This window comes from Myotis yumanensis, unplaced genomic scaffold (genome assembly GCF_028538775.1).
Source record: "Myotis yumanensis isolate MYYU_CA2020_CCGP unplaced genomic scaffold, mMyoYum1.0.hap1 SCAF_16, whole genome shotgun sequence".
Classification (NCBI taxonomy): domain Eukaryota; kingdom Metazoa; phylum Chordata; class Mammalia; order Chiroptera; family Vespertilionidae; genus Myotis; species Myotis yumanensis.
In genome coordinates, this window is record NW_027223767.1 from 41,140,716 (window position 1) to 41,153,476 (window position 12,761).

A 12,761-nucleotide genomic window follows, 5' to 3' on the forward strand; every position below is an offset into this window, starting at 1 on the left:
CGGGTCACGGCGCAGGCGCGCTGGGGAGGGAGGGCTATGCTAATGTTGTTGATATCCTGGGGCCACCCTAGTTAAAGGGGGGAAATCCGGGGGCTGCCGCAGCCGCCACGGGTCTGGGCCCAGCCGGGGCACCCCTGGAGTCGCCGTTGCCCCGGGGAGAGGTGCCTGCCCCCCAGCTCGGGGAGGGGGCGCCGCGGGCCTGGGGAGCACGGACCACCCCGACCCATGAGGCCCTGATGGAAAACACAAAGGATCTGGTGAGAGCCGAGCGCGGCAGCCGCTTTGTGTGCCAGGCGAGGGGGGGACGCCTGCAGCTCCCCGACCCCAGGAGCCCCCGCAGCTCTTTGACCCCGCTCCCAGGCCTGCTCCTTCATCCCACGCCCCCTCCGCCCCCGGAGCTCCCCTCCCCCTACCGGCCGTTAAACGATTCGGGGGGGGTTCCCCTCCCCCCACCTCCCCAGCCCCGGATCCGTCGGGGTTCTCTCTCTATACGCTCTCTCTGCACTCTCTGGAGGAAAACATTGGGGAGAAAGTTTTCTCCGCGTCCCGTCCCCTCCCCCTTCGGCTCCGGCTGGTGGAGGGGGGAGGCGAGACGTGTGACTTCCACTTTGTTGAGCCGCCCCGGGTGGGCGAGAGGCGTCCTCGCTTCCCCGAGGGGGCCGGGGCGGCGGGGCTGCGCCCGGGACGGAGCCTCCCGCCGCCTCGGGGCCGGTGCCGCGAGGCATTTTGCACGTGGAGGTGGATGTTGAAAGGGGGCGGGGTGGGCACGTGTGGGAGGGCGAGGTGGGAGTGGTGTCGGGGAAGCAGCCGCCCCGGCTGCGTTAGTTTAGAATAAAAAGGGTTCTGAGTGGTGGGCTGGCCTCTAGGACCCTTGCGTTCTCTTTTGTGAAATGAAAATCCTCACGTTTCAGAGTCGGAAGGGACGTTAGAGGTCACCCCAAGCCGCCGCCCCCTCTGCAGCCTCTGACAAGTGGTAGGTAGTCTGCCCTCGGCTTCAGCCCCTGCACACGCGGTCCCTGCTGCCCAGGAAAGCCCGCTCCGGGTTTGTGTGTGTGTGTGTGTGTGTAGTTCTACTTATTTTCCTGCCCTTAACAGACCCTAAAGTCTCATGCATGTCCTTGTTAGGTTGCTCCCTTTTTTTACTTCTCAAATTTCCTCTCACATCCTCCCCACCCACCCACCCACCGCTCCCTGGCCTGTGTTTGTGCGCCAGGAAGGAGCGGCAGGGAAGTGGAGAGAGGAGGGCTGGGGGCATGGGGAGGGCCCGCTGAAGAGTTTTGCTGGGTCGGTTTCAAAGGTGCTGGTCTGTCTGTCCGAGAATGATGGGTGCTTTTCTACGGGGAGCTTGGGGATTGCGGCCTCGGGGGTTCGGGCTGTTGTCCCTCAATGGCGTATCCTTTTGAAGTTAGAAAGTTTAGCATCATCTGTATAAGCACCTTTGCTTTGTTACCTAAACCACTTCCCTTAAGGATGCCTGAGATTGCCTCCTGGGGACAGGAGTGGGGCTGTCAAGCTCCTCTTGGCGGAGGCATCAGAAGACCCCCATCCCTCGCCCTTGTTGGCCTGTGTGTTCCTTTCCAGCTGGTCTTCCTTCTCAGGGCCGCTCCCACACAACGCTTTCATGGCCCTCTCTGCTTTTTCCCCCCAACTCTTTTATGAGATTTGAGACTTTTGCAACACTTTCATATTTGCTTGGAGTTTGCAGTGTGTTTCATGCTCCTTGCAGTGTTAGGAGCCAGGATTGAGCACTTGCTAGTAGAGAGTTCAGTTCCTACTATGGTCTGTCCCTGAGCCTCTTTCTAATGTTCTCCTTCACTTGGTGAGCTATATGCTGCCACCAAAAGTAGTTTTGTTGGCTTCAGAATCTTCCTAATATGGTGAAGTGGGAGTTAAGACATAGCAGATAAACTGTAGAAGTCATGAATCTGGTCTAAAAGCCATCTTAAACTCCCAGGCCCGTTTAAAATGGTAGAACACCGTGTTTTCTCTCCCCCTTTTAAAATGACTTTGAGACTGTTGCTCTGCTCTGGTGTGCTTAGACTGTGGGGTGTTTTTTTCATGTGTTTACCTCAACACCAAAGAGTGTTTAGAAAGAAAATAGCTGTCTTTTTCACCACCTCCTCGGAATAACAAATTGCTTCTATTTATATAGAACCCCATCCCAGGCTTCTGGACGCCTTGTAAATTATGGCAAAAACTGTCTTAAGTATGGGTTCATAAGTATCTTATTTGGGTCATGTTTTTTAACCATTTAATTTTTAATTTTCTACAAACTTCCACATATGGTATTTCTAAATTTAGTCACTGGAATTTAACATGGCAATGAATACTAGATACTAAAAAAAATTAATAGAGCTGTATAATTCTGTCTTTAACGTTTCAAACACTGTAATATGGAGCTCCAAGTTATTTCCTACTTGCTTTAAACATGAACTGTCATGACTTAAGTTGACTAACTTTGGAGACATTTGCATTCTAAACATACTAGACAGGAACAACTGGTTTTATTTTAAAGGAGGCATTGCTGTATTTTATGGCTGGTTATATGTTCACTTAATTAGTGTCCAAACCTTCCTAGATGTTCAGGTGCTTCTAGTTCCTCAGTTACATTGGAAGCTAAAACAATTTAACTTGTTAAAACACGACATAGTAGTCAAAAGGTAAAATTATGCTCAGAAGTGAAAACAATGTTTTAAGGCATAAATACTAAACCACTGAATTACTATAAGCCACAGGAGTTCAGTGGTTTGAGTGGCCACATTCTAAAATTAGACAGGTTTTTTGGTTGCCACTTGTTTCTCAGTCTTTCATCTTTAAACTGTTTGCTAAATAAGATTTAACCATTTCACATTTATAATTTTAAGGTAAGTCGTGAAATGTATCATTAGTTAAAGATAAAAACATCATGACACTAGAAGAGGAAAGACTTAAAATAGTTCAAACAGGCTAGGATATGCCTCCTAACACTAGGATATTCTTAACTAAGATTACTTTTAATTTAATACAGTAATTGCAGCTGGTTTAGATTTAATTTTTTGATTTTTTTTAAATGAACCTTTTATTTAGAACTTTACCCCCACAAATTTAGAGTTTTCTTGCTTTGCTGGATCCACAAGAGTGGAAAGAAAATAATTATAATTGAATAAATCCTGAATTTGAGGTGAGATGAAATTATATAATAAAGAGGGGAATTGGCAGAGTAGGTTAGAATTTCAATTCTGCCACTAACTAGCTTCATGTGCCTGTTTTCTTATCCTCACAGTTGAAGGGTTGGTCTAGAACCCCCATCATCCCATAGAACTTTCTGCAGTAATAGAAATGCCCTTGTCCAGTATAGTAGTCACTGGCCACATGTGGCTATTGAGCACTTAGGGTAGGTAATGCTACTGAGGAACCCGATTGTTTTTCCCCCCACTTCATTGATGTGATCGGTGTACATTTAAATAGCTGCATCTATGCCATATTGGACATAAAGATATGCAACAGTATTTCCCAAGCTCAGCTAGTCTCTAGAATTACCTCTTACTGTAGATTTCTTGTAAAAATACAAAACCTCTCTTCTGGAGGTTATCATCCAGTAGGCTTGTAGTGGGGTCTGGGAATATATGTTTTTAATGCATGTCCCACAAAGTTTATCACATTGGCTAGGGAAACACTGCATTAGAAGATTTCTGAGCTCCCTTGTAGTTCTCACTTTAATATTGATAACTTGGCAAAGTAGAAATGAGCTCTGAGCAGAGTTGGCAAACTGGCCTGGTTTTAGCTCTGCCACCTCCTGCCCTGTGATCTTAGGCAAGTTCCCTAATCTCTTGAGCTTCATTTTTCTCATCTAAAATATGGGCTGAAATCTGCCTCCCTCCCTCCTAAGGTTTCTGTAAATTTCTAATCAGATGTGACCATTGTATAAGAAAATTAAGCTGCTATAAATGATCATTTAAGTGTTATCTTTCCAGGATTCCTTTTTCTTTGTCCCTTTTCACTGTGTTACCCAATTCCTACTTCATTCTTAAAGAACCGGTTGTATACAGTATTTCTTAATTTATACAGTAATTTCTTGTCTTCCCCACTGTTTGGCCATAGTTTTGCCGTCTAGTCCTAGGACATACTAAACCTAACACTTTTTTGTATTTCTGGTGCTTAGCATAATAATTTGTATCTACTGCTCAATAAGTATTGGTTAATACCACCTATTACTTTAATTTTAGGTTTCAAAACTTTAATTAGTTAGTTTCAGATTATTTTATACACCAGAAAAATAACCTCCTGTGTCCCCATAGGTGTTTAACCTTTTTTTTTTTCTAGAGAGAGGAAAAGTGAGGGAGGGAGAGAAACAAACATCGATGTGAAAACAAGAAACATCGATCTGTTGCCTCCTGTATTCGCCCCGATCCGGGATTGAACCCTCCAACCTGGTTATGTGCCCTGACCGGGAATCAAACAGGTGACCCTTTGGTGCACAGGACAATGCTCAACCAACTGAGCCAGGGTGATTGTTTCATTACTAATTACCCATAGTTATTATTGCTTAGTGATTATATATCTTTTGAGCAACTAGCTCCAAATATGTTTTTAAAAGATAAGCACCAAGAGAATACCATCAATTTACGTTAGTATTTTTAGGTTATATCTAGCCAACATGTTGCTGAATAACCTGTTTAACTTGTTTTCGCTATATTAACATATTAATAAATGATACCGTTCGATCACTCAGACTGCATTTGCACTACAGCTTTAGTATGAATTCTGTAATTTGGGTAAATTAATAGCTAATAATGATCTTTAAGACCCTCTAGGCTACTTTTAGACGTAATTTTGACATGGTTGTCTTATTTTTAATAGCTTTTCAGGTTCATACTTAAGGATTCATAGCTTTCTTCTGAAGAACTGAAAGTCCATTCATGTGAATTATTTATTTTATCATACATCCTTTCTGTGTGGTAAGTGGTATTTTCCTTATTTTGAAGAGACGCAAACTGAGACCCAAGTTATTGTTAATATCCAAAGTCATAAGTGATAGAACTGGAACCCAAAGTAGAAATTTGTATTTCTTATAGATCAAGGAGTAGCTTCCTTTTGCTCACTGTTACTTTAAATCTTAGAGTATAGTTATGTAATATATTGACCTCTCCTGTCATTCCCTGGGTACTTTTCACTTTCTCTAGGTAGGTTATTCAGGATATTAATTTCCATTTCCTCCTGATAATATCATTAACCTGAGTTTATTTCACATTGAACTTGTGGGAAACAAAAACTCAATAATCCCAAATCCTTACCATTTATTTTCCTGCTACTAGTAAGCTTAGAAAGAATGAAGACATATCTGTTTAGTCAGGTGAATTGTATCACTATGCTGGACTATGCTTTTCATCTTATGGTGGAATGGGGAAGAGACCATAAGAGCTAAATAGCTCTTTAATCTTCTACTGAGTCCTGTCATTATAGCATATCTATTAATTTTTATTTTGAATTTTGTAAGTTCACACATAAAATTTTCAAATTTAACGACTTAGGACAAAATATAAAACTTTGAAAATTATGTGGGCCATGCTACTAGTTTGGGTAATAGATGTTAACTGTTAATGAGTTTATTCATATCAAAATTACACTATTATTGTTTGCATATTTATACATTTAGAATCTCAAATCTTTTCTGTAAAATTTCTCCTAGAAACCTTTAGACTTTCATTGGAACTTTTGTTTGATTATCCAACAAGTTAGTGGCTGTATCTTTTAATTACTTTGTAGATTTTATAGGGAGGAAGGTTCATCAGGGTGACGGTTATAGTAGGAAAATGAAATTCTACTGATTTGTGACTCCTCACATTTTGCCACTATAAAAGCTTGTGTTTACTTTTTGCTGTTTAAAAAAAGAAAATGAAAAATATAAAAATGTTTAAATCATTCTCCCATCCTATTCTCACCCTGTTAAGAGTTTAGCTTTTCCTTCTAGTGTCTTTCTAAAATCCATGTATAAACAAGCAATCTCTGCATACACCAGCACATATAAAGTGAGTTGTGCTATTCATCACTTACAGTTTATGTTTTTCACTTTTACCTATTGCTAATCGTTCTCCTAACGATGGTGAGTTTTTTAATTATTACAGTATTGCTGCAAGAAACCTTTCCACATAGATTCTTGTGTCCTCGAGGCAGATTTGTAAAAGTGGAATTACATGGTCAAAAGGTTTTCATAAATAATGTCAAGTTGCATTCCAAAAAGATGGCATAAATTTGCCTTCCTACATAAATTTGCCAATGCCAGATGTCTCTCAAATTTTATTAGTTTCATGAATTTTCAAAATGTAGTTTATACTTTATTAAATTAGCATTTATTTTTGTAAAAGACATGCATTTGATAGTACAATATTAAACAGTGATAAAAGTACTGCCAAAAAAATATCAATTGCAGCAATCCTTTTCCCAGTTCAGCTCTCTTGAGACCAACTACTTTTAATTCATTTAGCTTTTTTATCTAGTATTTACCTCCATTATTCTAAATATTAGGTTTATATTACTCAGTGCATGAATTTTAGATATTCTCTTTTTACTTCCACTGTGTTAGGTGAAGAGTCACCATATATGCTCAAAAGTAGGTGAGGTTTCCCCACCTGCAGTCATCCCATCACCTTCTATTCAAGGACTTAGTCACTTAACACAAGTTTTCACATAGAAATCAAACACTACCTGTGCCTTCAGTATTATTAAGAAACAGTTTAACACAACCTTCAGATTACCTATAACATTAGCATGCAGATGTTAAATAACAGAACCATAATTAAGAAAAAAGAGAAGAGCAGTTAAAATTTAACCCAGATTTAAGATCATTCCTCTGACTCATATTATTAGTGTTCATTTTAGCTGTATGGCCTTGGCCAAATTGCTTAGTCTATTTGAGCCTCTACTTCCTCATCTATAAAATGGGAGTAATAGTACTTATAAAGGTTAAATATATCACTACACATTAAGTGCTTAGACTGTGCCTAACACTAAGTGTCCTATAAATGTTAACTGTATTAATAATTATGAGACCTTTGCAAATCACCATAAAAAGTAATCCTGTAAGATGTTATTATGAAATTTACAAATAAACCCCTATAGGGCATACTATGTTTCTGAACCAAATGAGATAAAAATGAAGAAGACTTACTCTGGAAAACTGTTAGATGATACAAAAAGTGAATCTAATGACAGTTGAAGTATTTCAGAAAGTGACAAAAGCAGTATTTCTAAAATAATATATTCTAATATACTACTTAAATATGCATGTGTAGACTTCTAGGTCTAGCCTGGTCCAATTTTCCCACCCACTTTTCTACAAACCTATAAAAACAACAAAGAGCACATATAAATCAAACACTACCTGTGCCTTCAGTATTATTAAGAAACAGTTTAACACAACCTTCAGATTACCTATAAGTAGAGAAGTAAATCAGATTCTAAGAGCTCCTTCTGCTCTTTACTGTGGATGTGAAGAGTGGGTGAGGGAAAGCGTAACAGGTTCACTGAAAAAGTTTAGGGGCATGGAAGATTTAGATGAAGCACAAATATCACTTCCAAGAGAAAAATTCCAACACTAAGTTCCAAAATACTGAATACAGGTTTGAAATTTGATAGTTTTTAGCTCTAACCACAGAGAAGAACTTGAAAATAATCTACCGAAATGGATAGCCTTAAATTATAAGCATTGCTTCATAGGGAAGGGGTGAAGATATGGAGACTTGGAGAAATGGTAGTGAAGAGAAAGAAAAGAGGAAAAAAATTAATGATGCTTCAGAAAAAGAAAGAGAAAGTAAACTTAAGATGTATTCATGGAGCCCTGACTGGTTTGGCTCAGTGGATAGAGCGTCAGCCTGCAGACTGAAGGGTCCCAGGTTCGATTCCAGTCAAGGGCATGTACCTTGGTTGCAGGCACATCCCCAGGGGGGAGTGTGCAGGAGGCAGCTGATCGATGTTTCTCTCTCATCGATGCTTCTAACTCTCTATTCCTCTCCCTTCCTCTCTGTAAAAAATCAATAAAATATATTAAAAAAAAAAAAAAAAGATGTATTCATGGACTAGGAACTCTGACCATGAAATGAATCGAAAGAGAAAAGAGTGGACCATCTCCTTACAGAACTGCTCTAAGAAAGAAACAGTGTGAATCAAAGCATTTCAATTGATGGGGGAAGTGGGAAGGGGGAGCAACACCTTGAATCAGAAATATAAAAGTATAAAGAAAGGAACGAACAATAGGAAGAAATCAAGTGAAAGTAGATCAAACTCAGAAAAGTGAAGGAAAAAAGATGAAAAAAGTCAGAAATGAAGACTTCAGTTATAATAAAGTTCCCACTGAACAATAGGTTCCAATGTGAATATAATAAAATACATTGAAGAAAAGCAGGAAAACAATCCAGAATATGAGATTCATTTTTTTGTTATTTGACAATTTAAATGGAAGATGGGTCTAAAAAAACCTAATGTGGCCTGGCCAGTGTGATTTGGTAGTTGGGCGTCAACCTATAAATTAGGAGGTCACAGTTCAATTCCCAGTCAGGGCGCATGCCTGGGTTGTGGGCTCGATCCCCAGTGTAGGGCATGCAGGAGGCAACCGTTCAATGATTCACCCTCATCATTGATGTTTCTATCTCTCTCTCCCTCTCCCTTCCTCTCTGAAATCAATAAAAATATTTTAAATCTAATGTGTGTAATTATTGTCCCTAATAAGGAAAAAAAAGTATAATATTTAAAACTATCATCGAAGAAAACTCTGGAAATAAAAGATCTGAATCTGAACATCAAAAGTTCGTATCAGAAGATAAACTCAACAGTAGAGCAACATGAGGAAAGAAAATGCTAACCAATGATTTTATATTCAGTCAACTGTCCTTCAAATGTCAAGACTGTAGAAAAACAATTTTGACTATGCCAAGAACTCGGGGAATACTGTACTCACTAGCCCTTCCTGAAGAAATTTAAGGGCTCAATTTCATTAGGAGGAGGTGTTTGGGAAATTTTCTGCAAAAAAGAGTGACAGTTGCCAAAACCGGTTTGGCTCAGTGGATAGAGCGTCGGCCTGCAGACTGAAAGGTCCCAGGTTCGATTCCAGTCAAGGGCATGTACCTTTGTTGCGGGCACATCCCCAGTAGGGGGTGTGCAGGAGGCAGCTGATTGATGTTTCTCTCTCATCGATGTTTCTAACTCTCTCCCTTCCTCTCTGTAAAAAATCAATAAAATATATTTAAAAATAAAAAAGATTGACAGTGAATACTTCATGTATTTTGTTTTGTTTTTTTTAGCCCAAGAAATTTTGGGTTTCAACAAAGAACCATTTGCCTGAATATTTACATTGATGGGGAAGTGAGCGTACACAGACCTCATCTTGTAACACCTATGTAACATCCTTGATCATCACATTCTGTACATGACTACAGATAGTGTGAACAGGAGCCAGTTCATTTCTAGTTCCCCACTACTGGTCAACCCTCTTTTTTCTTCCAAGGAGACCGAGTTCTACATTGACCTTCACAATAACTGCATCCCTGAATTCAGAGTGAGGTCAACATTTTCTGGAATGTTGACAGTCTGGTTGCTGAGAATGGTCTTATCCTCACTATAGATGCAGTAAAAAAGGAGTTTTGTTTATCTTTTTGAACTAAGATTAAAATCAAGAGTAGGGACATAACTAGAAGAATAGTACCTAAATGTTACCTGTTCTGACAAAAGAGTGCAATCAATAAATTACCTGAGAAAGGGAACAGAACAGGAAAAACTAGAATGAGGTTAATGCATATAGTTTATTAGGAGTGATTCAGGATTTCATCTGAAACAAAGAAAAGGTTAGGTAACAAAAGGATACCTAATGTACTGCAAAAGATACAGGTGTACCCTGTTATTGCACTCTGCTCTATTGTGCTTCATAGATACTGCATTTTGAGTGTTTGGGGCAACCCTACACTGAGCAAGCTTATTAGAACCATTTTTTCCAATAGAATTTGATCATTTTGTGTCTTTGTGTCACATTTTGGTAATTCTTGTAACATTTCAAACTTGTTCATTTTTTAAATACATATTTTTATTGAATTCAGAGAGGAAGAGAGAGGGAGAAACATCAATGATGAGAGATAATCATTGATTGGCTGCCACCTGCATGCCCTCTACTGGGGATCAAGCCCACAACCCGGGCATGTGCCTCAACTTGAATGGAACCTGGGTCCCTTCAGTCTGCAGGCCGATGCTCTATCCACTAAGCCAAACCAGCTAGGGCAAACTTTTTCATTATTTATTGTGATCGTTGACATTACTATTGTAATTGCTTTAGGGAGCCAGCAACCACACCTATGCCAGATAGCAAACTTAATTGATAAATATTGTGTGTGTTCTGATGGTCATTCCCCATCTTCCTGCCCTGGGCCTCCTTAGTCTGAGACAACAATATTGAAATTAGGCCAATTAATAACTATAATGGCCTCTAAGTATTCAAGTGAAAGGAAGAGTTGCATACCTCTCACTCAAAATCTAGAAATGATTAAGCTTACTGAGAAGGCATGTCAAAAGCTAGGCCTCTTGCCCAGCTGGCATGGCTCAGTGGTTGAACATCGATCTATGAACCAGGAGGTTAAGGTTTGATTCCCCATCAGGGCACATGCCTGAGTTGTGGGATCGATCCCCAGTGTGGAGCACGCTGGAGCCAGCTGACCAATGATTCTCATCATTGATGTTTCTATCTCTATCCCTCTCCCTTCCTCTCTGAAATCAATAAAAATATATTTTTGTAAAAAGCTAGGCCTCTTGTGCCATAGAGCCAAGTTGTGAATGCATAGGAAAAAGTCTTAAAATTTAAAAGTGCTGCCGAAACCGGTTTGGCTCAGTGGATAGAGCGTCAGCCTGCGGACTGAAAGGTCCCGGGTTCGATTCCGGTCAAGGGCATGTACGTTGGTTGCGGGCACACTCCCAGTAGGAGATGTGCAGGAGGCAGCTGGTCGATGTTTCTCTCTCATCGATGTTTCTAACTCTCTATCCCTCTCCCTTCCTCTCTCTAAAAAAATCAATAAAATATATTTAAAAAAAAAAAATTTAAAAGTGCTATTCCAGTGAACATACAAATGTTATGAAAGTGAAACAGCCTTGTTATGGAGCAAATTTTAGTGGTCTGGATAGAAGATCAAACCAAGGACAACATTCCTTTAAGCCAAAACCTAATCTAAAGCACGGCCCTAACTCTCTTGCAGTGTAGGAAGGCTGAGAGTGATGGGGAAACTGCAGAAGTTAGAAGCTAGTAAATGTTGGTTCATAAGGTTTAAGGAAAGAAGCCGTCTCCAGAACAGAAGCGCAAGATGAAACAGCAAAGTGCTGATGTGAAAGCTGCAACAAGCTGTGCAGAAAACCTAGCTTCGACAGTGAAGATGGCTACACTAAACAACAGATTTTCAGTGGAAACAGCCTTATATTGGAAGGAGATGCCATTTAGGACTTCCACAGCTAGAGAAGAGAGTCACTGCCTAGCTTCAAAGGCAGGCTGACTCTCTTGTTAGGGTCTAATTCAGATGGTGAAAATTGAAGCCAGTGCTCACTTACCATTCTGAAAATCCTAGGGCCCTTAAGAATTATGTGAAACCTATTCTGACTATAAGTGGAACAACAAAGCCTGGATGACTGCACATCTATTTACAACATGGTTTACTGAGTATTTTAAACCTGTTGAGACCTGCTCAGGAAAAAAATAGTAATTACCTACCCTTTTTGCTCCAAAGTGACATTTTATGTATTAATTTGAGAGAGAGAAATATCAATTTGTTGTTCTTATTTATGCATTCATTGGTTGATTCTTGTACGTTCCCTGACTGGGGATTGAACCCACAACCTTGGCATATTGAGATGACGCTCTAACCAACTCTGCTACCCAGGCAGGGCTCCAAAGTGGCTTTTAAAAGAATCAGGTGCCTATACTTCTATATAAGAATTTCTGGTGCCAAGAATTAACCAGTCAGATGCACCCTTATTATGTAATGTTACCAATAAGATGCTACTCTATTATATCACAAATACTTATGGTTCAAGACACACTGGGCAATTACTGTTGTGTTGACTGTTGTCATTTTTTAATTTGGCAGTCTGAGGAAAAAGAGGTCAATGACTAAATAGTTAGATATTGCATGTTTTAAAAATTCTTGCAGCACACTGGTTGAAATTGCTTGTCTAGACCAGTGGTCGGCAAACTGCGGCTTGCAAGCCACATGCTGCTCTTTGGCCCCTTGAGTGTGGCTCTTCCTAAGCCTTGGGAGTACCCTAATTAAGTTAATAACAATGCACCTACCTATATAGTTTAAGTTTAAAAAATTTGGCTCTCAAAAGAAATTTCAATTGTTGTACTGTTGATATTTGGCTCTGTTGACTAATGAGTTTGCCGACCACTGGTCTAGACGTTAGCAGTTTTAGAGATGAAATGCAAATTAAGAAATCATCTGTTGTGTGTATTTTAGCACAAATTTTTTTAAATCAACTGATGTAATCTCTTTTATAGAGAAGTGACACACCCAGTTTATGGCAAAACTTGAATTACAGGATGAGCTTCTGATTCAGTCAGTGTTCTTACCATCATTATTGTTATTCTTGTTAGCTAACATTGTAGCTAATAAATTTGTGTCTCAGATAAGTGGAGGACTCCATTTTGACACAAACGTTTAGCTTTTCATTATAAAATAAAATTACCATTTCTCAGGGCTAGGTTTTCATTTTTCAAATTCCATTTGCCAAATTTTGAACTAAGGTCTTTTAGGGGGTGT

At 39.9% G+C, this 12,761-nt stretch overlaps 1 protein-coding gene across 8 annotated transcripts in view; it reads left to right on the forward strand.

Moving 5' to 3' along the window:
- The window catches only part of MBTD1 (mbt domain containing 1), a 48,065-nt gene that overhangs the window by 825 nt on the left and 34,479 nt on the right, over positions 1-12,761 (forward strand). For 5 of the 8 annotated variants that reach the window (XM_070393399.1, XM_070393403.1, XM_070393402.1 and 2 more), the window contains exons 1-3: positions 41-257; positions 912-973; positions 4,840-4,937. The exons of 2 other annotated variants lie outside the window; for them this stretch is intronic. The gene's annotated coding sequence lies outside the window, so the exon portion shown is untranslated. Of the gene's footprint in view, positions 1-40; positions 258-911; positions 974-4,839; positions 4,938-12,761 lie in introns of those variants that run through there. One more of the 8 variants, XM_070393400.1, reaches the window with a different exon arrangement.